At 47.4% G+C, this 22863-nt stretch overlaps 1 protein-coding gene across 6 annotated transcripts in view; it reads right to left on the bottom strand.

The window, feature by feature from the left end:
- PAK4 (p21 (RAC1) activated kinase 4) overlaps window positions 1–22863 on the bottom strand; it is an 85296-nt gene that overhangs the window by 46899 nt on the left and 15534 nt on the right. The window contains exon 2 of one of the 6 annotated variants that reach the window (XM_083753796.1): window positions 19107–19210. The exons of 4 other annotated variants lie outside the window; for them this stretch is intronic. The gene's annotated coding sequence lies outside the window, so the exon portion shown is untranslated. Of the gene's footprint in view, window positions 1–7540; window positions 7758–19106; window positions 19211–22863 lie in introns of those variants that run through there. One more of the 6 variants, XM_083753793.1, reaches the window with a different exon arrangement.

The following is a 22863-nucleotide window of genomic DNA, read 5'->3' as shown; positions in this document are numbered from 1 at the left end:
GAGCAGAAATCGTGCTCCAGTGGCGTGGCGGCAGCAGGAGGCCCCATTAGCTAAAGTGGTGCTTCAGGTTAAGAACAGTTTCAGGTTAAGAACGGACCTCCGGAATGAATTAAGTACTTAACCCGAGGTACCACTGTATAAATTTTATGTTCTTAACCTCAAACTGCTGTCGCCGCGCCACTGGAGCACAATTTCTGTTCTCATCCTGAAGCAAAGTTCTTAATCCGAGGCACTATTTCTGGGTTAGCGGAGTCTGTAACCTGAAGCGTATGTAACCCGAGGTACCACTGTAAATAAATGCTCAGTGAGGTCCTTCCTATTTTTGATTCAAATGAAGAAGCAAGTCTGGTCAGAAAAAGGCAGCTAGAAGATCCCCTATTGAAAAGGTAGCTGTTGTTGTTGCATTTCTATCCCACCTTTTTCTCCTTGGAGCTCAAGTACCGGTACTTCTGCCATTACAGTGGTATACCTCAGTTTACGAATTTAATCCACTCTGGAAGTCCATTCTTAAACTAAAACCGTTCTTAAACCAAGGCACGCTTTCCCTAATGAGGCCTCCGGCCGCCGGTGCCCTTCCACCGTGCGGATTCCGTTCTTAGACCAAGGTAAAGTTCGCAAACCGGGACACTGCTTCCAGTTTTGCAGAGTTCATAAACCGAACTGTTCGTAAACAGGACTGCTCTTAAACCGAGGTACCACTTTACTTGGTGCCTGGTGAATATGGGTTAGCCAATAGCGATCCTCCCAGAATATAAGGTAAAAATAATTAATTTGGAATATTTTTATTCCACCTCACTCATCTTACTTGTTGCAAGAGATATTTTTGACATACTGTAAAACAATTTTCTTGCTGTGCAATGAGAACATATTGTTGTTGTTGGCATCCGTCTGTCTTGAGAGACAACGGAGTGCGCCTCTGGGGGTGAAGTCAAACTGCTGCGTTAGCAGCACTGAAATGACTTCCCCAGGGTGCAAGCCTGGGCAGTGTGTCTGGCAGTCCTGGTCTGCCCAGATGACAAGACACCCCCCCCCCTCGGTCTCGCTCGTGGGGTCCAAAGGAAAGCAGAGCAGTGGATCTGGCACCAGTTTGGCTGCAGGAGTTGCCGGAAGGAGGAGTACAAGGCCCCATTCCAACTGTCTTTTGAGGAAATCCAGCAAAATGTTAACACTACACAGCAGGGACAAAAAGACTTCATTAAATGGTCAAACAAAAAACTCCCCTTTCCAGGTTTTGCACCCTCTCGAAAAGGGCCAGCCTCACTGGGGAGGTCAATCTGCAGCCTCAGATCAATTACAGTGGTACCTCAGGTTAAGAACTTACCGTATTTTTCGCCCTATAGGACGCACTTTTCCCCCTCCAAAAATGAAGGGGAAATCTGTGTGCGTCCTATGGGGCGAATGCAGGCTTTCGCTGAAGCTTGGAGAGCGAGAGGGGTCGGTGCGCACTGACCCCTCTCGCTCTCCAGGCTTCAGGAAGCTATCAGCAAGCCTGGGGAGCCCACAGGAGTTCCCGCAGGGCTCCCTAGGCTGCGGATGGCAGCCTGCTGCCCGGAGCGTGGGGCACACTGAAGCAGAGTGCCCCGCGCTTTGGGCAGATATCCGCAGCCTGCTGGCCAGAGCGCGGGGCGTGCTGAAGCAGAGCGCCCCGCGCTTTGGACAGATATCCACAGCCTAGAGAGCCCTGCGGGAGTTCCCACAGGGCTCCCTAGGCTATGGATCGTGGGGGGGGGGGAATAATTCCCCCCCCCTTTATTCCCCCCCCCAAAAAAAACTAGGTGCGTCCTATGGGCCGGTGCGTCCTATAGGGCAAAAAATATGGCAATTCGTTCTGGAGGTCCATTCTTAACCTGAAACTGTTCTTAACCTGAGGTACCACTTTAGCTAATGGGGCCTCCTGCTGCTGCCGCACCACGCCATTTCTGTTCTCATCCTGAAGCAAAGTTCTTAACCCGAAGTACTATTTCTGGGTTAGCAGAGTATGTAACCTGAAGCATCTGTAACCTGAAGCGTCTGTAACCTGAGGTACCGCTGTACAACCCCCAGTTGCATGTAAATCCATAAGTATCAGCAGCCATTCAACCCCCCCCCCCCCTTGCTACAGAGGAAGCCATGCAAACTGTACCAAAATGAAGAACTTTAACTCCCAGAATAACTTCAGCAGCAATCTTCATGGCTGAGCAGTCTTTAATGGGATGCACAAAGCCGTCCCAATACATTTAAGCAACTAAAGACAGATTACCACCCAGTTTCCAGAGATTGGGGGGGGGGGGACTTTTTTCATTTTTGCCACCTCTGCAAAGGGACCTATATGTTTGCTGAAGGAGAGGAGAAGGTCAAATTACTCTCCAAGGGACTACCCCCCCCCCACTAGCCACATCCACCAACCTTAACCTAGGTCAAATTCCCTTTATCTCCCTGCCTTGTTTAATTAGTCAGCCATAAACCAACACTTTTTCACGGCCCTGGATAAGCAGAGGAGCAGAGCAAGCACGCCTACGTCCACCAGCACACACCCAGCAGTTAAGATCTTGCCACTGGCTGAAAATATAACCACCACCTTAAAAAAAAAAAAAAAAAGACAGACAGAGAGAGGGAAACTGGAAGAGACTGACAAAACTAGTTTCTTCGGGATCAGATATAAACTGGTTCTGTGGTGCAGCTTTTTAAAAAGAAGCTGGAACACTGTGTATTTGTACGGCTGAGTTACAACAACAGCGTCAACACACAGGCATTGTCCGGAAAGGAGTCTAAGACCATCTGCGGAGATAAACCCCTACTGGGAATGCAACCATGATGTTTTAGAAACATTTGCGGGCCCCTTAAATTAACCTGCTCGCAACACCTTAGGGAACTGCTTTAGAGCAAGGAGGAACACGGGCCCACCTGGATCAGTGCTGCCTTGTCTACAAGAACCAGCAGTGGCTTTCCAGGGATCAGGTGGGATCTTTCACAGTTCTATGGAGACTGATTATGGGACCTTCCACACAAAAAGCATACAGTCTACACCTAGAGATGTGAAAACCCTCTTCTGGGATAAGTGAAATGCTATTAGTAGTAGTAGTAGTAGTAGTAATAGTAGTAGTAGTAGTATACTGTCCTATATCCGCAGGTTTCAGGGTGGCTCGCAAGATAAAATCACAATATAAAAACACAAAATACAAAATCAAGGCACAAAAAGGGCACTGGATGTCAATCAGCCAAAGGCCTGGTTAAAGAGGAATATTTTTGCCTGGTAAACAAGGTTTTACTCATTGAAAAAAACGTGTTGCCCAAAGACTTTTATGCAAGAATCTACAACATCAGCATGCAAATTCCTGTGTCTACTATGTAAACATAAATGAAATTCAAGATCCATTTCTAGATCCAGAGATGCTGCCATCTTCACAAGAAAAAATTGCCACAGTTGTTATATTAATAGACACAAGAAATGAATAGAGTGTTTACTTTTTAACCATTTACACTTTGAATTGATTCAGGCACGAGCATCTGAAAAGAACTGTAAAGGTAAAGGGACCCCTGACCGTTAGGTCCAGTTGTGACCGACTCTGGGGTTGTGGCGCTCATCTCACTTTATTGGCCGAGGGAGCTGGTCATGTGGCCAGCAGGACTAAGCCGCTTCTGGCGAAACCAGAGCAGCGCACGGAAACACTGTTTACCTTCCTGCCAGAGCGGTACCTATTTATCTACCTGCACTTTGACGTGCTTCCAAACTGCTAGGTTGGCAGAAGCAGGGACCAAGCAACGGGAGCTCACCCCGTCGCGGGGATTCGAACCACCGACCTTCTGACCGGCAAGCCCTAGGCTCGGTGGTTTAACCTACAGCACCACCCGCGTCCCGTTTGAAAAGAACTGTAGTAGATCTCAATTCACTTTTGACCCCCCTCCATCTGAAATGCCATGCCTGGTCTTGCACTGAATGTAGTATTGCCACTCTAAGTTCGGCTGATGAAATATGATGTTTACAATCCATGAAACTTGAGTTCTTTGAATGGTTTAGAGGTGGCACTGGAGGACAGAAGGGCTCAGTGCCTTTAACAGATATGTGGCAGGCATAAATTAAACAGGGCAAGCGTTTCCTAGTATGAAACAATTATAGGGAAAGTGTCACTGGCTGACATTCTGTTGAGTTGTGTGACTCCAGATTTATTTTGGGGCACTCCACCCCACCTGCAAACGAGGGTACAAAATTGCACATGACATAAACTCTTCTTTAGCGAGTACAGCAGAGGGCCCAAACCACATACAGTATGTGGGCCCCTCCAAAATCCTGTTTGCAGCGAAGTGAAAGGGGAAGCTTCAGTGACTGGGTTGCTGTTGGTCAGGTTTCCACAGGAAAGCCTAAGGCAACAATGGGTTTTCCAAAAAAATCTGGAATTGAAAAATTGATGGAAAGATTTCTTGGGCAAATCTGCATATGGTACTTTTCCAATGCCCTATAGCGATGGTTCCCAGTTGGTGGTCTGTGAACCCCAGAGGGTCTGCGTAACCCACCCAGGGGGGTCCATGGCACCATTCACATAACAAATACCACAATAGAGGTATCAACATTTTCAAAAGTAGGGGGTCCATGGCTTGGTTTTTCAAAAACAGGGGGTTTACAGTACTTAGCTAACTGGGAACCACTGCCCGATAGTTATCTAATTCAGCATGCTTATTCTCCTTGTAATTCTTTTTTAAAAAGAGGCTACAAATTTAAAAACTGTTAAGCTTACCATTTGGCATTCCATCATTGCTAATTATTTTATGAAATGGAAATTCTCCCACAGAAACCTTCCTGCCCCACAGCCCGGGTGCAGGCACCAGACAACCCTCAGAGAGCATCTTGCACCTGCCTTCCGCTTGCAGCCTGAGGAGTTCACTAGCTGTTCCGCTTCCAGCACAAGACTCTTCTTCCATAGTGAAGCGACTTTGTGCAGCTGTAATGCTATGCCACCCCAAAGTGGCAGCAGCGTGCAAAATTCTCAGGGCAGTTCAACACAGCGGACAAAATGGTACAAGGCAGAAGTTGCTCGGCTTTAGCTTCTGAGCACATTCCTGCCATCCAATCCCCACACCTATCGCCAGCTGAAGCACAGCAAATACAAGAACACTAGTCATTGTAGTCCATGCACAGGTAACCTCGAGGCTAGATTACGGCAATGTGCTCCATGTGGGGCTGCCCTAGGGTCTGGTTTGGAAACTCCAGCTCTCGTTCTCTGAGGCCAAACTGCTGATGGGGATACCAGGTCGAGAACATGTGGTCATTAAAGCATCTGAAACTGTCTGCCCATCTACTACCAGGTCAGCTTGAAGGTTCTTGTATTAATCTGCAAAGCTATTAACAAATTATGTCCTGGGTATCTCAGGGAGCGCCCGAATCCTTATATCCCAGCTCGATCACTAAGGTCATCTGCAGGAGCCACCAGCCATCTCCCCAGCCACTCTGGGACAGCTTACATCACATAGAAAATCGTAAAACATCAGACATTAAAAATTTCCCGATACAGGGCTGCCTTCAGATGTCTTCTAAAAGTCAGATAGTTGTTTCCTCCTTGACATCTGATGGGATGGTGTTCCACAAGGCAGGCACCACCACCAAGAAGGCCCTCTGCCTGGTTCCCTGCAACCTCACTTCTTACAGGGAGGGAACTGCCAGAAGGCCCTCAGCGCTGGACCTCAGTGTCCAGGCTGAACGATCGGGGTGGAGACGCCAACCTTCAGGTATACTGGGTCAAGGCCGTTTAGGGCTTTAAAGGTCAGCATCAACACTTTGAATTGTGCTCGGAAATGTACTGGGTACGTAACAATGAACAGGTGCCAAACGCAAATACAGTATTAGATAAGCTTGGATGTTTCAGCATGTTTAGATTTGTTTAGTAAACACAAGTAAAACAAACATGCTAAATTAGATCACACATGGGCATCAGGAAAAAAATCCAATATAAATTTCCCAGAAAACCCACAGCTACCAAGCATTAGCAGGCAGCTGCCTACCGGAAAGGGCCTACTTGCAACACTACCCTGCCATTAGCACCCTGCTCAGCCAGTCGCCTTTTTTGGGCTCAATAGGGGAATTTTCATTCTTAGCAGAGGCCTATTCAAGAGCAGCAGCATTTATGCACCACACTGCTGCAGGCAAAGCATGGGGGGAAGGGAGAACGAAAAGCAAGAGAACGCTCAGCCCCTGGTAGGCAGGGAATGAAAGCTGCAAATTGCATATAAATAGCTGCATGCAACAATTCTCATCTTGAGGTCTGCAAAGCCAGGACTGTGCTATGAGCCTTGGGAATGCCTCTCCTAGTGGGGAACCCAAAAACCTGGAGCCAGGGATCCCCACTTTCTTAGGAACTCTCTGCCAAAGCTGAAGGGTGAGTTCTTGCTACTACAAACATGCGTGTACCTCCAAAGCCCTCTGTGGTCCCCAATTTCTCTCTCTCCCACCCCTCTTCGTGCTACATCCTCTCACCTAAGACATTCAGGAGTCCAGCCTCACCACTCCAAGTTGCCTGAAGGTCTACTTTTCCTTTGGCTGCCTCTGATGCCACAAGCTCCCTCACAGAATACCTCCCCATTGATTCCCCAATTCCTTCTCAAGACCCACCTTTTGCACGAAGCTCTTGGCAGAACCCCTCCATCTCCATACCCCACAGTAACTAGGCTTACCTACACAGAACTGAAATAAACGTACACGCTCCCTTCTGGCCCCAACTCCATTTCCCTCCCCTTTCTCTGTTTAATTGTAAACTCCTTGGAGCAACCACACACTTGAGTTTTGCAATGCTGATAAATTGAGTCTGGTCATGAGCAAACTGGGCCAAGGGATAGGTTTATACCCAAAGGCACTTTGAAGTTTGCATTATTATTCTTGGGGCCTTTAATCCCTGCAGCCCTTTCCTAGGCCCACAGGCTTAGAGGTACAGGAGCAGTTCACCAACTCTTATCACGGAGCCTCACCCATTTGGCCACTGCCTCCCCGCCTCCCCAGCCTTACAGGCCGCAGTTGACTGGGCGGCGCAGACGTCCAACTCAAGATTATTTGACCGTGAAGGTAGGCTACATTTTGACTGTCAACTGCCGCTCCTGCCCTTCCCTGCCCTCAACCTCTAGGCAACCATTTCAGAAATGGGTGGGCAACTCTGTTGTTAAACATGCAATAAGCCATTTCTCACACACACACACACACACACACACAGAGAGAGAGAGAGAGAGAGAGAGAGAGAGTGAGTGAGAGAGGAGTAAACCCGCAACACTAGATTTCCATTCTAAAAAGTTTTCTCCGGAAGCTTTTTTGCAAGAGAGAAAATTCTGCACAAAATTGAAATTAAATGCACAAAGAAAGAGCCCACCCTGAAAATAGAGCCTCTCCCTTTTCGCCGCCGTGTATGAGTTGAGCAGCTTCCACCAGAAGCCAATACCCTGCTTAAACACACTGTTTTTTTGGGGGGGTGAGGGGAGAGCCTGCCTGGCGCCCCCCTCGCTCGCCCAGCACGGACAGGGATCCCACCCTTCCTGAAAGTGCCCCGTGGGGGAGGGTGAGCAACTGGCCAGCAAGTTCACTTACCTCCACCATCGCTGTACTTCCTGAAAAGTCAGCCGCAGGGTGCTGGAGAGGAATAAATCACACGGCAGAGGAGAGGGTGGGGGAGAGAACGATTCTCCTCCGGAAGAGGAGATTGGGTTTTTCTTCTCTGCCCAGGAGAGGAGAGTCAGTTGGTTTCCCTGACTAGGAGACACTTGATCCGGGCAGGGTGGCGCACACTCCTTCTTCGCTCGCTGGGCTGCTACACACAAGTTTCCTGACGTTGCAACGCCAGAAGCTCCACCCCTCCCTTCCCAGCACTCTGAACTGGGTGAAAGGAGGGGAAAGGCAGCAGCACTGCCCTCACTGGAGGAGGGAGGCAGCGGCACCCAAAGAGGAAGAGGAGGAAGATGTGGAAAGGCAAATCTGGTGCCGTTTTGGGCCTCTGGGTGCATTCAAAGGGAAGGGGCCGAGATTATTTGTGGGGAAGGGTCCCCCTTGACAGCAGAATCATTTGTAAAATGAGCTTTGAAAGCCTCTTGGATTTAAGGGCGTGGGGTGGCGACCCAGGAAGGGAAATATGAAGAGAAAACACTCTGTACATGCTCAGAAGTAAACACTATAATAATAATAATAATAATAATAATAACAACAACAACAATAATACTACAGTGGTACCTCAGGTTACAGACGCCTCAGGTTACAGATGCTTCAGGTTACAGACTCCGCTAACCCAGAAATAGTACCTCGGGTTAAGAACTTTGCTTCAGGATGAGAACAGAAATTGCGCGGTGGCAGCAGCGGGAGGCCCCATTAGCTAAAGTGGTACCTCAGGTTACGAACAGTTTCAGGTTAAGAATGGACCTCTGGAACGAATTAAGTACTTAACCCAAGGTGCCACTGTAATAATAATTTATTATTTATACCCCGCCCATCTGGCTGGGCCTCCCCAGCCACTCTTGGCGGCCTCCAACAAAGCATTAAAATACAGTGGTCTGTTAAACATTAAAAGCTTCCCTAAACAGGGCTGCCTTCAGATGTCTTCTAAAAGTCTGGTAGTTGTTTTTCTCTTTGACATCTGGTGGGAGGGAGTTCCACAGGGCGGGTGCCACCACCGAGAAGGCCCTCTGCCTGGTTTCCTGTAACTTGGCTTCTCGCAGCAAGGGAACCGCCAGAAGGCCCTCGGAACTGGACCTCAGCGTCCAGGCAGAATGATGGGGGTGGAGACTTTCCTTCAGGTATACTACAAGTACAAACTTTAAGACTGAGGGCGTAAAGTCGCTTTCAGTTCACCCTTCTGGGGGGAAAGAGACTAATGAATAAAAATGATGTGCCCAGAGCCCAAATCCAACATTTGGGTCTAGCGCGATGGAACGCCATGAGGTTTGACTCAGATTAGGCTCCATCGCAGAGTGCGAAAGGTGGGTGCCCTCACACCCTGGGCATTTGAATACTTCACAGCCTAGGACCCTCGTACCTATGGGACCGCCTCTCCTTGTATGCCCCACGGAGGACCTTAAGGTCCATAAATAGCAACACCCTAGAGGTCCCGGGCCCTAAGAAGTTAGATTAGCCTCAATCAGAGCCAGGGCCTTTTCAACCCTGGCTCTGGCCTGGTGAAACGCTCTGTCTCATGAGACCAGGGCCCTGCGGGATCTGATTTCTTTCTGCAGGGCCTGTAAGACAGAGTTGTTCCACCTGGCCCTTGGCTTAGATTCAGTTTGATTCCCTCCCCCTCTTTCTTTTTTCCTTTGTCCTATGAAGAGTCGGCATCTTAATGTTTTAATGTTGTATTTTAATCTTGTTTTTTAAATTGTATTTTAATCAACTTGTTTTTATTATTGGTTGTTAGCCGCCCTGAGCCCAGTCTTGGCTGGGGAGGGCAGGGTATAAATAATTTATTATTATTATTATTATTATTATTATTATTATTATTATTATTAGGAGAGACTGGGATGTGCAGATGTGCAAACAGGAAATGCAGATGTGCAAATGGCAGAGCTGTTCCCAAACGACACACTCGGGCTCAGTCTTTCTCCCCGATCTCACCCCTTACTTGAAATGTCAAAATGCCGTTCACTGGACTGAGCACACATTTCGCACTCAATGCCCGTTACCAAACAAGGTGGGAAAGACACAGCTATCTAGAAAATCACCTGTCCTCACCAATTGCCTCATCGATAATCCCTAGATTACAGGGGCAGAACATCCAGGACCCTGACAACTATACAGTCACTTGATCTTTGTACACCTTTCTATGAACGTGGAGTTTCAATCAAGAGGCATTTCCTTTTTCCTCCTGCTGTTATCTCCAGGGGCGAGTTGGCACCTTTTCCCAGGACACAAAAGCGCCTGCCTGTTTCTACTCTTTGCTCCCCACCATCTTAAAACATAATCTCCCTCCTAATATATTTACTTATATTAATTCAAATGGACACAGATCTACGGCAACCTCCCACATCTTGGGACGCTGGTAACCCTACTCTGTTCTGGGACACAGATCCAACAGAACGCGGACTTTGGACCCTCCCAGCCTCTCACAGTTTCACTTGGCTGGGTTACCAATACTAGGACTGAAAGTTATCAGAGGCAAGGAAAGGAGCGGCCTGAACTTCGTGGAATCGAAGAAACCAAAGCCAAGGGAAAATATGCCAGTCAGTGTACACACACACACACACACACACACACACACACAGAGAGAGAGAGAGAGAGAGAGAGAGAGAGAGAGAGAGAGAATAGGAAATCCTACTTTTCAAGTTACAAGTTTCCAATTTTAAGCTTGTAACTGTTTTCAGAGATACAATATTAAAGAACCCACCTCAACTTTTTGGCTTCCGGCCACTTAGGAAGCAATTAACACAAGCCACAGAAAATCGGAATGGGTTCTATCTTTAGCAAGGAGATGGGCATTATCACTGAGAGTATGTTTCCGAGCACAATTCAAAGTGTTGGTGCTGACCTTTAAAGCCCTAAATGGCCTCGGTCCAGTATATCTGAAGGAGCGTCTCCTCCCCCATCGTTCTGCCTGGACACTGAGGTCCAGCTCCGAGGGCTTTCTGGCGGGTCCCTCACTGCGAGGGGCCAAGTTACAGGGAACCAGGCAGAGGGCCTTCTTTGTGGTGGCGCCCGCCCTGTGGAATGCCCTCCCATCAGATGTCAAAGCGATAAACAACTACCTGACATTCAGAAGACATCTGAAGGCAGCCCTGTTCAGGGAAGTTTTTAATATGTGACATTTTAGTGTATTTTTCATCTCTGTTGGAAGCCGCCCAGAGTGGCTGGGGAAACCCAGCCAGATGGGCGGGGTACAAATAATAAATTATTATTATTATTATTATTATTATTATTATTATTATTATTATTGATATGAAACCTGAGATTCAGAAGCCAGGTAGAGTAAGTGAGCTTTTATTTTATTTTTTAAAATGGAACCCCTGGGCTATGCACAATGTCCAGGGCAATGGGTTTTAAGTACAGTGGTACCTCGGGTTAAGTACTTAATTCGTCCTGGAGGTCCGTTCTTAACATGAAACTGTTCTTAACCTGAAGCACCACTTTAGCTAATGGGGCCTCCCGCTGCCACCGCAGCACGATTTCTGTTCTCATCCTGAAGCAAAGTTCTTAACCCGAGGTACTATTTCTGGGTTAGCGGAGTGTGTAAACCTGAAGCGTATGTAACTTGAAGCGTATGTAACCCGAGGTACCACTGTATGCAGAAACATTCATCTTTAGCAAAGGAATCATTCTTTTTAGGGCTACTTTGCCAGTGCCTTTAAAGAGTTTGAGATATATCCTGCGGAGGACAGTAACATGGTCTCTAGGCTCAAAGGAACATGAAACGTGTACTGCGATCTGTTCGCCATCCGGCTAATGGCTCTTCCCTGGGGGGTGTCCTCTCTTATATACCTTACATATCCCTACTGGGGGGAGAGGCCAAGTTCTTGGCCTGCTGTGGACCGGACAACAGAACTTTCTGCACGTGTTAGAAATGCACAGGCACTTTTTAACCACACAGAACAAATGAGGTTTTATGGTACAAACAACTTATCCAGATTTCCTAAGAGGCACAAATTCCCCTAAGCCCCAGCCTGTGCCTTGAGATGTATCAGGGTTTCAAAGGATTTCCCTGCTCGGCTTCCTCCACCCCACCACCCCCGGTAATGACTCCAGGCTCCTTTGATTTCCTTGTTATTGTTTCTTCTGGCAGCTCTTCCACCTGCCAGATTCTGGTTGTGTTCGAGCCTGTTGGCATGCCATGATCTTGCAGGAGAAAAAGGGGTTAACAGAAAGAGGGACTGGAGCCAGAAGGAACTTGAGGGAGAAAAGCACACAGAGGTTTCCGCCTGCACCAATGAGGCAGCAGCGTTTGAAACAAGGACGGCCAATCAGGAGCCGCATCTGGTGGCTTAACATCAAAAGGGAAAGGGGGGTTCAGGGAAAAGGACAACATAGTGGTAGATCCTGAGGTGCCCATCTAGGAACATCCTTGCACCACAGAGGAGTGCAATTCAAAAGAAGAAAGCACTCAGGTGTTCCCCATCACCAAGGAAAGAATGCCATTTATTCCTTGCAGAACCAAGGCCTCATCCCCTCCATGTGCAATTCAGGAGGCGAGTCCACGAGCTGCTTAGATAGCAACATAAGCTCAAAACACTGGTTTAGATCTCCAGATGGCTGTAATAAAATAATAATAATAATAATAATAATAATAATAATAATAATAATAATAATAGATGGGTGTGGGTGTCTGTCCGTCCATCCGTCTGCCCTGCAGCTCCCTTGTCTCTGGGTCAGCTATGCCCTTTAGCCAGAGTTGTCTGGGTCCTTGACTTTATTATTATTATTATTATTATTATTATTATTATTTGTACCCCGCCCATCTGGCTGGGTTTCCCCAGCCACTCTGGGCGGCTTCCAACAAAGACCAAAAATATACTAAAATGTCCCACATTAAAAACTTCCCTTATACTCCTCTACTCCCCTTACTCCACACAAAGTGGCAGAAACTGTTTAGGGCTTTAAACAACATCACCTTGATTTGTTCAAAGAATGCACAATGTTGATGTTAAAATTCTCTGTGTGTGTGTGTGTACACCCACCCAAGCTACCCCACCCTTCATCAATTGCTCTCAGGTTGCTTCACAAGATAAATGCAATTTTTAAAAATTTCTCAGCAATCATTACAACCACCCCATAAAGCGAGTCCGCATCCCCTGCAGTGTGTGTCTGACCAGTATTCCAGCTCTGACCTGGATCAAGAGGTTGGGTACAACAGGTCTCTGTCTGGAAAGAGCAAGTCTGAGCCAAGGAATATCCAAGTGATTCCAGTTTTGCGCCATTGCACAGCAGAGGAAATGCACAACCTCAAAAGCATCTGCAAGGATGAGCCATTCAGGTAAGTGGCCAATTAACAGCTGTTGGATTCCAGGCAAGGGCAAGGAGTTCCCCCAGCTAATTTTTAATTGCCCCATAGAAAGTATACCGGCAAGGGAGACTTAAGGGACACACCCATCATCTTCATAACCGGGATCTTCCTTGTCAAAGCTAAACACTACATCACACTGGCTCAACCCTATCCGGTCACTGGTATCCAAGCAACCAGCCTAATTTGGCTCAGTGGCTTCCGTCCCGTTCATCAGGACAATTCTGAGTGGAGCAATTTACCTGTGGAGACTGACAAAGACCCTTTTCTTAGCCACTAACCCTGCTCCATTTCCACTGAGTGGGCAGCCACAAGAGCTGGCTTACGAAGCGGGCTGAAATAGCGAACTCTAAACAGGTACGTTAACCTTTTGCACTCTAAAAACACAGGTGCTTTGTCAGCTGAAACTTTAGGGGCGTTGGGTCAGCGTTCTGATCTTCCAACTCAGGCCTCCAAATTGCAAGCAACACGATGACTCAACTTCTAGTCATCAACACTGCGAGGGGCTGAAACCAGCAGGTTTCCTGGTCCTCCTCCTGACAGGTGCAAGTCTCAGGCAGCTCACCGGCCAACTCACCAGGGCTGAGTCAACTAGGTTCTGCATAGCACAGAGGTTTTCAACCTTTTTGAGTCCACGGCTCCCTTAACCAACTACCGTATTTTTCGCTCTCTAAGATGCACCCACTTTTTGGAGGAGGAAAAAAAATTCTGAATCTCAGAAGCCAGAACAGCAAAAGGGATCGCTGCGCAGTGAAAGCAGCAATCCCTCTTGCTGTTCTGGCTTCTGGGAAAGCTGCGCAGACTGCATTCGCTCCATAAGACGCACACACATTTCCACTTACTTTTTGGGAGGGAAAAAGTGAGTCTTATAGAGCAAAAAATATGGTACATTCTTTCTACGGCACCCCAGGAGCCCAGTTACGTCACCCCTTGCCTGCAGAGCTGGCAGTCTCTCACCCTTTTTCAAAAGCCCTCCCTTGTGGAGTGTTCCCTCAGCCTCCATTCCTCTCCCCTTGGGAATCTCTGAGCTTGCACCCCCCCTGCCGCCTCAAAGAGTAGTGTCTCCCAGAGGCACCATTCGCCTGCGGAGCTTATAGCCAGCGCTGCTGCAATAAACAGCTGTGCAAGCCTTTGGGAGGCAGAGACTTGACGGAGTGAAGGAAAGAGGGACAGATGCCAGTGTTGCCCACAGCACCCCTGACCATCATTCAAGGCACCCCAGGGTGCCACGGCACACTGGCTGAAAACCACTGGCACAGCACTACCTGGTCCTTCCCCAAATCCTCTGATCCAAACTCTCCTGCAAACTCATACAGCCCTACTCCTTCTCCAAAAGGACCAATAAAAAATGCCATTTACATGACACACAATTCCAAATGAGGCGAAATCCAAATTTAACCTAATGTTAGAAGTTTGGTGAAGTAGGCTGCATGCCAGACCCCCTCTAATCCCTGGATCCCTCAAGTGCTGAAAGCTAATCAAGCCTTCTAATTCCGAAAATAGCCAGGATGGCTTCCCGGTGAGGTGATGGGGGGTTAAGGGGCTGAATGTGAGACAGCAAATGGGCTGGGGCCCCTCCCTTAACCGACCAAGCCAGAGTTTGGAGTAGAGAGTTATGCAATGATACAACCTAGAAGTAAAGAAGCAAGCCAGGCAGAGAGTCAGAGCAACGTTTGAGAGCAAGCTTTGATTTCTGCTTGAATCCAAGGGTGAAAGATGGGAGAAGCAAGACTCCCCCTTGGTGTGTTAATGCTCTGAACCCCTCCATCGCAGGTCCAGGTAAAGACACCACAGTCCCTGCTGTACCTCATTTCCAAAAGGAAACATGAACCCTGGGTAAGTGCCTGGGACCCCTGCTCTCGTGCACTGGGATGGAGCATGATAATGAGCTTCGTGTTCTTGCCACGAATCAAGAATCAACCGATTTGACCCCAAGGATTGCTCCAGCTCTCTTCCAAGTTGTGCAGTAGCTAACTCCCTACTGCACAAGAATGGCAGAAAAAGGCACAGGGGCCCTTAGCGATGGCAGAAAGGGCAAGGAGGAAGGATTTCGCTTTGGGCTCATTTGAGCTCACTGCACAGGCATTTGGAAGCTTACACAGTACCAAGGAAGGTCATTCCGGAAGGCCTCTTGTGTTTTAAAAGGGCTTCCACCCTTAGGTCTCTTTATACATTGGGCTTAATTAGAATGTTCTCACTGAAGACGGTTCTAATTAAACCCAAAACAATTAGGAGCTGTTAGGACCAGTCAGAGAAGCAAGTAGCCGAAAGATGCGTCATGCCACACAAGTGTGTTCCTCCAGTCAAATGAGGGGCATGTATCACGAAGAGCCGGCATTAGCCATTCCTCTGAGAGAGACACAAGGAAAGGACTTGAAAACCAAAGCACTTTTTGCCAGCAAGAAACTGGACTTTGCCTCTGAAGCAGGTTCTGTTCAAGGACAAGTCAAGGTCAGCTTCCAAGTTGTTGTTGTTGTTGTTAGAAAAAAACAAAACACAGTGACAATTCACCTCCTACAAGGTCATGCCAACCTGGACAAAACTCCCAACGGCAACGTAGGATTTTTCTAAGCGATAAAGCAATCACAAATGAAATCAAAGTCCCTTTTCATTTATGTATAATCAATCTTAGTCTCTCGATGGCTTCCAAGAGGAATTTGCTGTAATGATGATTTTAATGCAGTCTGGCAGCAGACCATACCGCTAAGCACTAATTGTGTTGGGGGTGCGCGCGAAATCTATCCTTTCACTGGACAACACGGAGGTTGTGGGTTCTTTCTTTTCCCCTCCCGACCTCCCGAGAAAGATTCTGTTCTCAGAATGATACCAAGTCCCTAAGGGTCTCCACCAGCAGAAATGAGATTGAAACCAAGTCCTACCTTCCTCGTGGGATGGGCGTGAAATGGCGACCTTTGCATTTTCAGAGACTACGGCCTGCAATTGTGCTCATGTAGTGGGTATAGAAGCCCCTTCAACTGGTACAGGGCTGGTGCCCAGCAGCCATTTCTGCATCTCTTTGAGACTGTATTAACTATCTCATGAGCTTGTTTCCTTTTCCCTTATTTGTACGCTATTGCGTCTTCGGCCTAGCGATAGTGATGTTTGCTCATTTTTAATACTATTACGAGCCACTTCGAGCTCAACCTGATATTTTGGAAAAGCTAAATACAAATAGTAAACCTAAACAAAACAGGAACAGTTAAAAATGAACAGCAGAAACCATTCAACCCTGTCGAGTTGGGTCATGCAGCGAAAGCATTTCAGGACATGGAAAGATCACTGGCAGGGATGGAGGGAAGAATGTTCAGAAAACACATTTTTCCCCCTGCCGGTTGTTTGCAGGCCTCCTAAGCTTAATTTAGTCTCTCCAGCTGTTCCCCTACCAGCTTTGCTGTGCAAGAGCTCTCCGTTTAGCTGGCCTCCTCTCGCTGCTTGAGCAGATAAACTGAAAGACCTGCCTGAAAGCAATTCAGGCAGACGCACGCAGCAGCCTGCCCAGGTGGGTCTTCGCAGAGCTTGCTTGAACCCAAACCAGTGTTCGAAATTAGCCAGGCGCCGGGCGCATTTTGCACCTGGTTATCAGTCACTTGCGACTGAGTGAAGGTGCCTGGATGCCAGGATGGCGCCTGACATCTCCACCACCTGGAGGTGCCTGCCTGGAGATCCTTGGATCTTGACTGTTTTCACACACTAATACCACAGCATTATTTATCCGTTATATTATATCTGCACAATCAGAATCAATTTCAGGAACCAAAAATTCATTCTCTGTGCAGCCTGAGCAGGAGCAGTGAACAACGCTATAGTTAATTGTTATCGCTTGCCTTGCCTTCCCTTACCCCACCCCACTGCCCTGCTCACAGTTGTGAAAAATATTCTTGCGTTATGAATGGTCCATGTCACCATTAAGAAAAAGAAGTCAGAATAAGTCAATACAGTGGTACCTCGGTTTACAAACTTTATCCGTTCCGGAAGTCTGTTCTTAAACCAAAACGGTTCATAAACCGAGGTGCGCTTTCCCTAATGAGGTCTCCCACCGCCGGTGCCCTTCCACCGTTCGGATTCCGTTCTTAGACCGAGGTAAAGTTCTGAAACCAAGACACTATTTCTGGTTTTGCGGAGTTTGTAAACCAAATCGTTCTTAAACCGGACTGTTCTTAAACCGAGGTACCACTGTCCCTGGATCAAGGGACTTTTCTTCTTTAAGTTCTCAAAGGCCTTAACCTAACTCAAGGTTGTCATCTGAACTAGGCAGATGTTTTACTGATAATTAACCACAGTCAGTCCATCATTTGAAAAATAAGCCTTGAGAGCTGTCTTGCCCCAAAATGGCAACTAGACATTCCATTTTAGCGACTGTAACCTTGATTTACAGAGCCATTTGGCTCCAACTTATATACCTGAGTTTCTAACACTGACCCAAACTGGAAAACATTGTGATGAAAAGGAAATATATCCAAACTAAATGTGTCTTTCATAAACATGGCAAACAGTCATTCGGCGCCGGATCAGGTAAGACCGGGGAAAGCAGCGTATTTCTAATAAAAAATGAAAGAGATTTGAAATTAACCATTTAAAAATGGAAAAGCGCCAGCCATCTGCAAGCCTGTTCCTTTGAAAAATCTCAGGATTTCCTATGAAATAAATCGACACAGACTTAAAAAACAAATAAAGAAACCTTGCATAATGAATTCACACATAAAAGCCAAGATGTGAAAGAGAGAGGAAGCAGTGATTAGCTGCAGCCCAGATCTCAGGGCACATGAAGAGCTTTGCGGTGATGCTTCAAAACATACCCCTGGTTCGAGATGATCCAGGGAGAATGAATAAGGGTGAAGGGGAAGCACCATATATGTGGCCTTCACACAGCTTCTCTGCAACGCAGCTTGTTTCGAGTCAACCATGGATGGTGAACCCAGAAATGAACTATCGCAGGATCAAAGTACAGAATTATTATTATTATTATTATTATTATTATGCACACGGGTGGCGGATGGGACACGGGTGGCGCTGTGGGTTAAACCACAGAGCCTAGGGCTTGCCGATCAGAAGGTCAGCGGTTTGAATCCCCACGACGGGGTGCGCTCGGTCCCTGCTCCTGCCAACCTAGCAGTTTGAAAGCACGTCAGAGTACAAGTAGATAAATAGGTACTGCTCCGGCGGGAAGGTAAATGGCGTTTCCGTGCGCTGCTCTGGTTTGCCAGAAGCGGCTTAGTCATGCTGGCCACATGACCCGGAAGCTGTACGCCGGCTCCCTCGGCCAGTAAAGCGAGATGAGCACCACAACCCCAGAGTCAGTCACGACTGGACCTAATGGTCAGGGGTCCCTTTACCTTTACCTATTATGCACACAAGAGCTTCGTGTGAACCATTGTCTCCACCCCAAAACTCAAGACAAATATCACCTTTTCTGAAAACCTGCCACTCATTTGACAGGGCTTGGTGGACTGCATCCAAGGCCTGAAGGAGGAATTAAGTCTCAACCTCTAAAGGCATCCAAGGGCTGCAGCCAACGCTGCTCCACAACTTTCCAAATACTTTGTCCCTCCCCTAAGACCCCTTGACAGAAGTCCTCTCACTGATCTTTTCACAGAATGGTATCATTACACTTCTCCAGCATCTCCCAGGCGTCCACCACACATTGCACATCTGTTTTTAATCAGCCAAACAGAAATATTTGCGATGGGAAAGCCGGCACATCGTGCAGGGGGGAAGTCAGAGATAAAGGCTTCCCTGTGACATTAACGAGCAGAGGCTGAAGCTTCACAGGCCTGGGCATTCCTCAAGCGACTTCCTACCCAATTCTACAAAGATATACTTGACACCAAAGGATTCCAAAGTGCTCATTAATAAAGAACATCACAACCCGTCAGAGCCACCCCCGACAGGAAAGTAAAAATTAAAAGGGTTTAAAGGCGTTATCTTGGCTCCCCTCAGCCACACAACTGTTTGCATATGGCAGGAATAGCGAAACCGTGGCTCTCCAGATATTGTTGGACTACCATTCTCATTAGCCGGAGCCGCTGGATGTGGTGGGTGGGGGCTACTGGGAGTCCAACAATACCTGGAGAGCCACCCCTGGTATTTGTCATTCCATGTTATGGTGGGGGGGGGTGGAAGAGGGGGTCAAAAGCAAGTCCTGAACAGAGATGCAATTCAATTTATGCATCTGTGGGCCTTACAAACTTGGGCAACTAGCCTGCCTGCTCTTGAGGTGGGATAGCTGAAGATGCCAGTGAATCCACAATGCCTTGCTGGTCCACTTGCCCTTAGGTTTGTTTAAGTCATATCTGCAAGATGTAAAAAAGGGAGACCTCGTTACCAGTGATGTTAAATTCTCGAGAATAATCTTTTGGATAATATTCTCGATTAATGAGAATATTAGAGAATTTTCATTTAAAACAGGAGAATATTCATTTTAAATATAATTTTAACGCACTGAAAATGATATAATTAGTTAATATACATGTTTATTCATGGGTAAACTTGTTCAGGTGGCAACCAAAAACTGTAATGATACTTCTATTCAATGAGGCAATGCAGTGAATTCACATTTTTTGATTTTTTGCACCAAACTTGAAATTGAAAATTCAACGTGAATGTCTCATGTTAATCACTAAGCCTGCCACTAACCCGTATACTTACCATCAACTTTGAATTCTGATTATGTTGCCAACTGCCAATGGTGAATGACACAATGCCCAGTAATGTAACTGGATCAAAAAAATCATTTTTCATTACTTACACTGTCAATATCACAGCTTGACTTATTATTTACTAGATTTTTTTAATGTGGGTTGTAAAATTGGTTCTTACATTAGAATTTACAGTTTGCAGAGAATATTCTCTGCAGAGTTTTCTAGCAGATAATATTCTCACCTCACCTCACTACTCATTCCCATCCTGCTTACAAGACCTTTCCTACCAGCTCTCTAGACCAGTAGTCTTCAACCTTTTCAAACCCAGGGCTCCACCTTTGAATGGTGCTGGTGCTCCTGTTGCGACCCGCCTGACCCAGTAAGGGGTCCAGACACACCAGCTGAAGATTGTTAAACTATGGAACTCGCTTGCACAGGAGACAGTGATGGGCACCAACCTAGATGGCTCTAAAAGATTGAGACAAATGATGAGGAGGGGTATTGATAGCTATTTGCCATGATGACTATGCTCTGCCTTCACAGTTCGAGCTTTCAAATAGCAATTGCTGGAAACCACAGGAAGGGAAAAGGCTCTTGTGCTCGGGTTCTGCTTACCATGAGCATTTTGTCAGCCAATGTGAGAACAGGATAACGGACTGGATGGGCCATTGGTCTGATCCAGTGGGCTCTTGTGATGTAAGATCAGAGCTCTAGAAGAAATTATTGCTTCCCGCAGGCCAGAACATGTCTGATATATCCTCAAATACAGTTCGAACTGAAATAGTGATTTGCACCCGGCTCCCTGTGAGCTTCAAGGTTCAGGCAGGCTTTGCCCATTCAAGCCCACTGGCCTCAAAAGCATTCCCTCCTCTCTTACCAGCGGAAACTCTTTCCCCTGTAACCAGATAAGAGTGTGCAGAGTGACCTATGAAATCCCTCACATCTGCTGTCAGGACAGTGACTCTCTATTAGTCATATCTGAGAACTATCAGACACTAAGAGTCTGGCTGCCAGCTTTGCTCAAGAGGCGCTGAAATATTCTGCCCCAGAGCTTTTGCCATCGGGACACCAGAGAGAGACCTCGGAAAAGCCAAGCTCAGAATGGGTCTGTGCCAAACTGGGCTTCTGGACATCGCTGGTCCAGCAAAATGCACTCACTTCCCTCCCTCTCAAAGAGTCAGGCACCTTCTGATTTCATTCCTCTCTCTAGGGCAGGGGTCAGCAAACATTTTCAGCAGGGAGGGGAGGAGGGAGAAAGGTTGTTTCCTGCTGCTCCAGAGAAGCGGACACGGAGCAATGGATCCAAACTACAAGAAAGAAGATTCCACCTAAACATTAGGAAGGAACTTCCTGACAGTAAGAGCTGTTTGACAGTGGAATTTGCTGCCAAGGAGTGTGGTGGAGTCTCCTTCTTTGGAGGTCTTTAAGCAGAGGCTTGACAACCATATGTCAGGAGTGCTCTGATGGTGTTTCCTGCTTGGCAGGGGGTTGGACTCGATGGCCCTTGTGGTCTCTTCCAACTCTAGGATTCTATGATTCTATGATTCTAGGGGGCCGGTCCACTGTCCCTCAGACCTTATGGGGGGCTGGACTATTTTTTTTGAGGGGGTGTGAACGAAATCCTATGCCCCACAAATAACCCAGAGATGCATTTTAAATAAAAGCACACATTCTCTCATGTAAAAACACCAGGCAGGCCCCACAAATAACTCAGAGATGAATTTTAAATAAAAGCACACATTCTGCTCATGTAAAAACACGCTGATTCCCGGACCGTCCGCAGGCCAGATTTAGAAGGTGATTGGGCCGGATATGGGCCTCGGGCCTTAGTTTGCCTACCCATGTTCTAGGGATTAGCATGCCCAAAAGGCAAATGGGTAGATGCAGGCATTAAACAAGGAGGGAGGGCAACAAGAGGTCTATCATCTCTCAACACACACACACATACACAAGCCTCTGCATGGACTGCAGCTCTGAGAGATGCAGGAGGCCCCAGCCAATTGCAGTCAGCGCTTGAGCAGCCTTCAAAGGAAAGAGGGGCATAGGAGGGAGGCAGGGGGACCAGCAGGCATGCCAGGAATGCAGAGAGATCTGACACAGGCCTCTCCAGCTATCCCACCTCAAGAGCAGGCCGGCCGCTGCACTCTGGGGACCAGCGCTTCAGCAGTCACGTGGCCTCCAGGACCAGTCTATGGCATTTTATAATAATTAATTAATTAATTAATTTATACCTCACCCATCTGGCTGGGTTTCCCCAGCCACTCTGGGAGGCTTCCCACAAAATATTAAAATACACTGGTACCTCAGGTTACATACGCTTTAGGTTGCAGACTCTGCTAACCCAGAAATATTACCTCCGGTTAAGAACTTTGCTTCAGGATGAGAACAGAAATCGTGCTCCAGCGGCGCGGCAGCAGCAGGAAGCCCAATTAGCTAAAATGGTGCTTCAGATTAAGAACAGTTTCAGGTTAAGAACAGACCTCCAGAACGAGTTAAGTACTTAACCCGAGGTACCACTGTACAATAGTCTGTTAAGCATTAAAAACTTCCCTAAACAGGGCTGCCTTCAGATGTCTTCTAAAAGTCTGGTAGTTGTTTTTCTCTTTGACATCTGGTGGGAGGGAGTTCCACAGGGCGAGTGCCAGTACAGTGGTACCTCAGGTTACATACGCTTCAAGTTACATACGCTTCAGGTTACAGACTCCGCTAACCCAGAAATAGTTCTTCGGGTTAAGAACTTTGCTTCAGGATGAGAACAGAAATTGTGCTCCAGCAGCGCAGCAGCAGCAGGAGGCCCCATTAGCTAAAGTGGTGCTTCAGGTTAAGAACAGTTTCAGGTTAAGAACGGACTTCCGGAACGAATTAAGTACTTAACCCAAGGTACCACTGTACCAAGAAGGCCCTCTGCCTGGTTCCCTGTAACTTGGCTTCATGCAGCAAGGGAACTGCCAGAAGGCGGTTCTTTAGGGGGCTTGAGTGGGACAGAGCGCATCCTTTAAAACACAGAATGCGATCCAGCTGTTTTGAGGCAGCATAGAAATGAAAACCCAACCCTGTGCCCTGGGTCAAGTCCCTCTCCCTCACTCGGCCACCCAAAATTTACCACTGGAGGTGACCATCTCACCTTGCCTTGTGGCAGGGATGCCTCTGGTGGAAAAACCAGGCTCAAAGCCTTCCCTGGGGCCACAGGAACTGGGAGGGAAGGTTGAACCACGGAAATGCTGGTCCAGCCCTCCACACACAAACAGCAGTGGTGCTGTCAGGTTAGACAAGCCAGACAGGAAGTTGCATTGTACACAGTCAGG

This window comes from Podarcis gaigeae (genome assembly GCF_964106915.1).
Source record: "Podarcis gaigeae genome assembly, chromosome: 8".
Classification (NCBI taxonomy): Eukaryota; Metazoa; Chordata; class Lepidosauria; order Squamata; family Lacertidae; genus Podarcis; species Podarcis gaigeae.
Note: the sequence above shows the minus strand (reverse complement) of the source record. Positions and strands in the feature narration are given on the sequence as shown.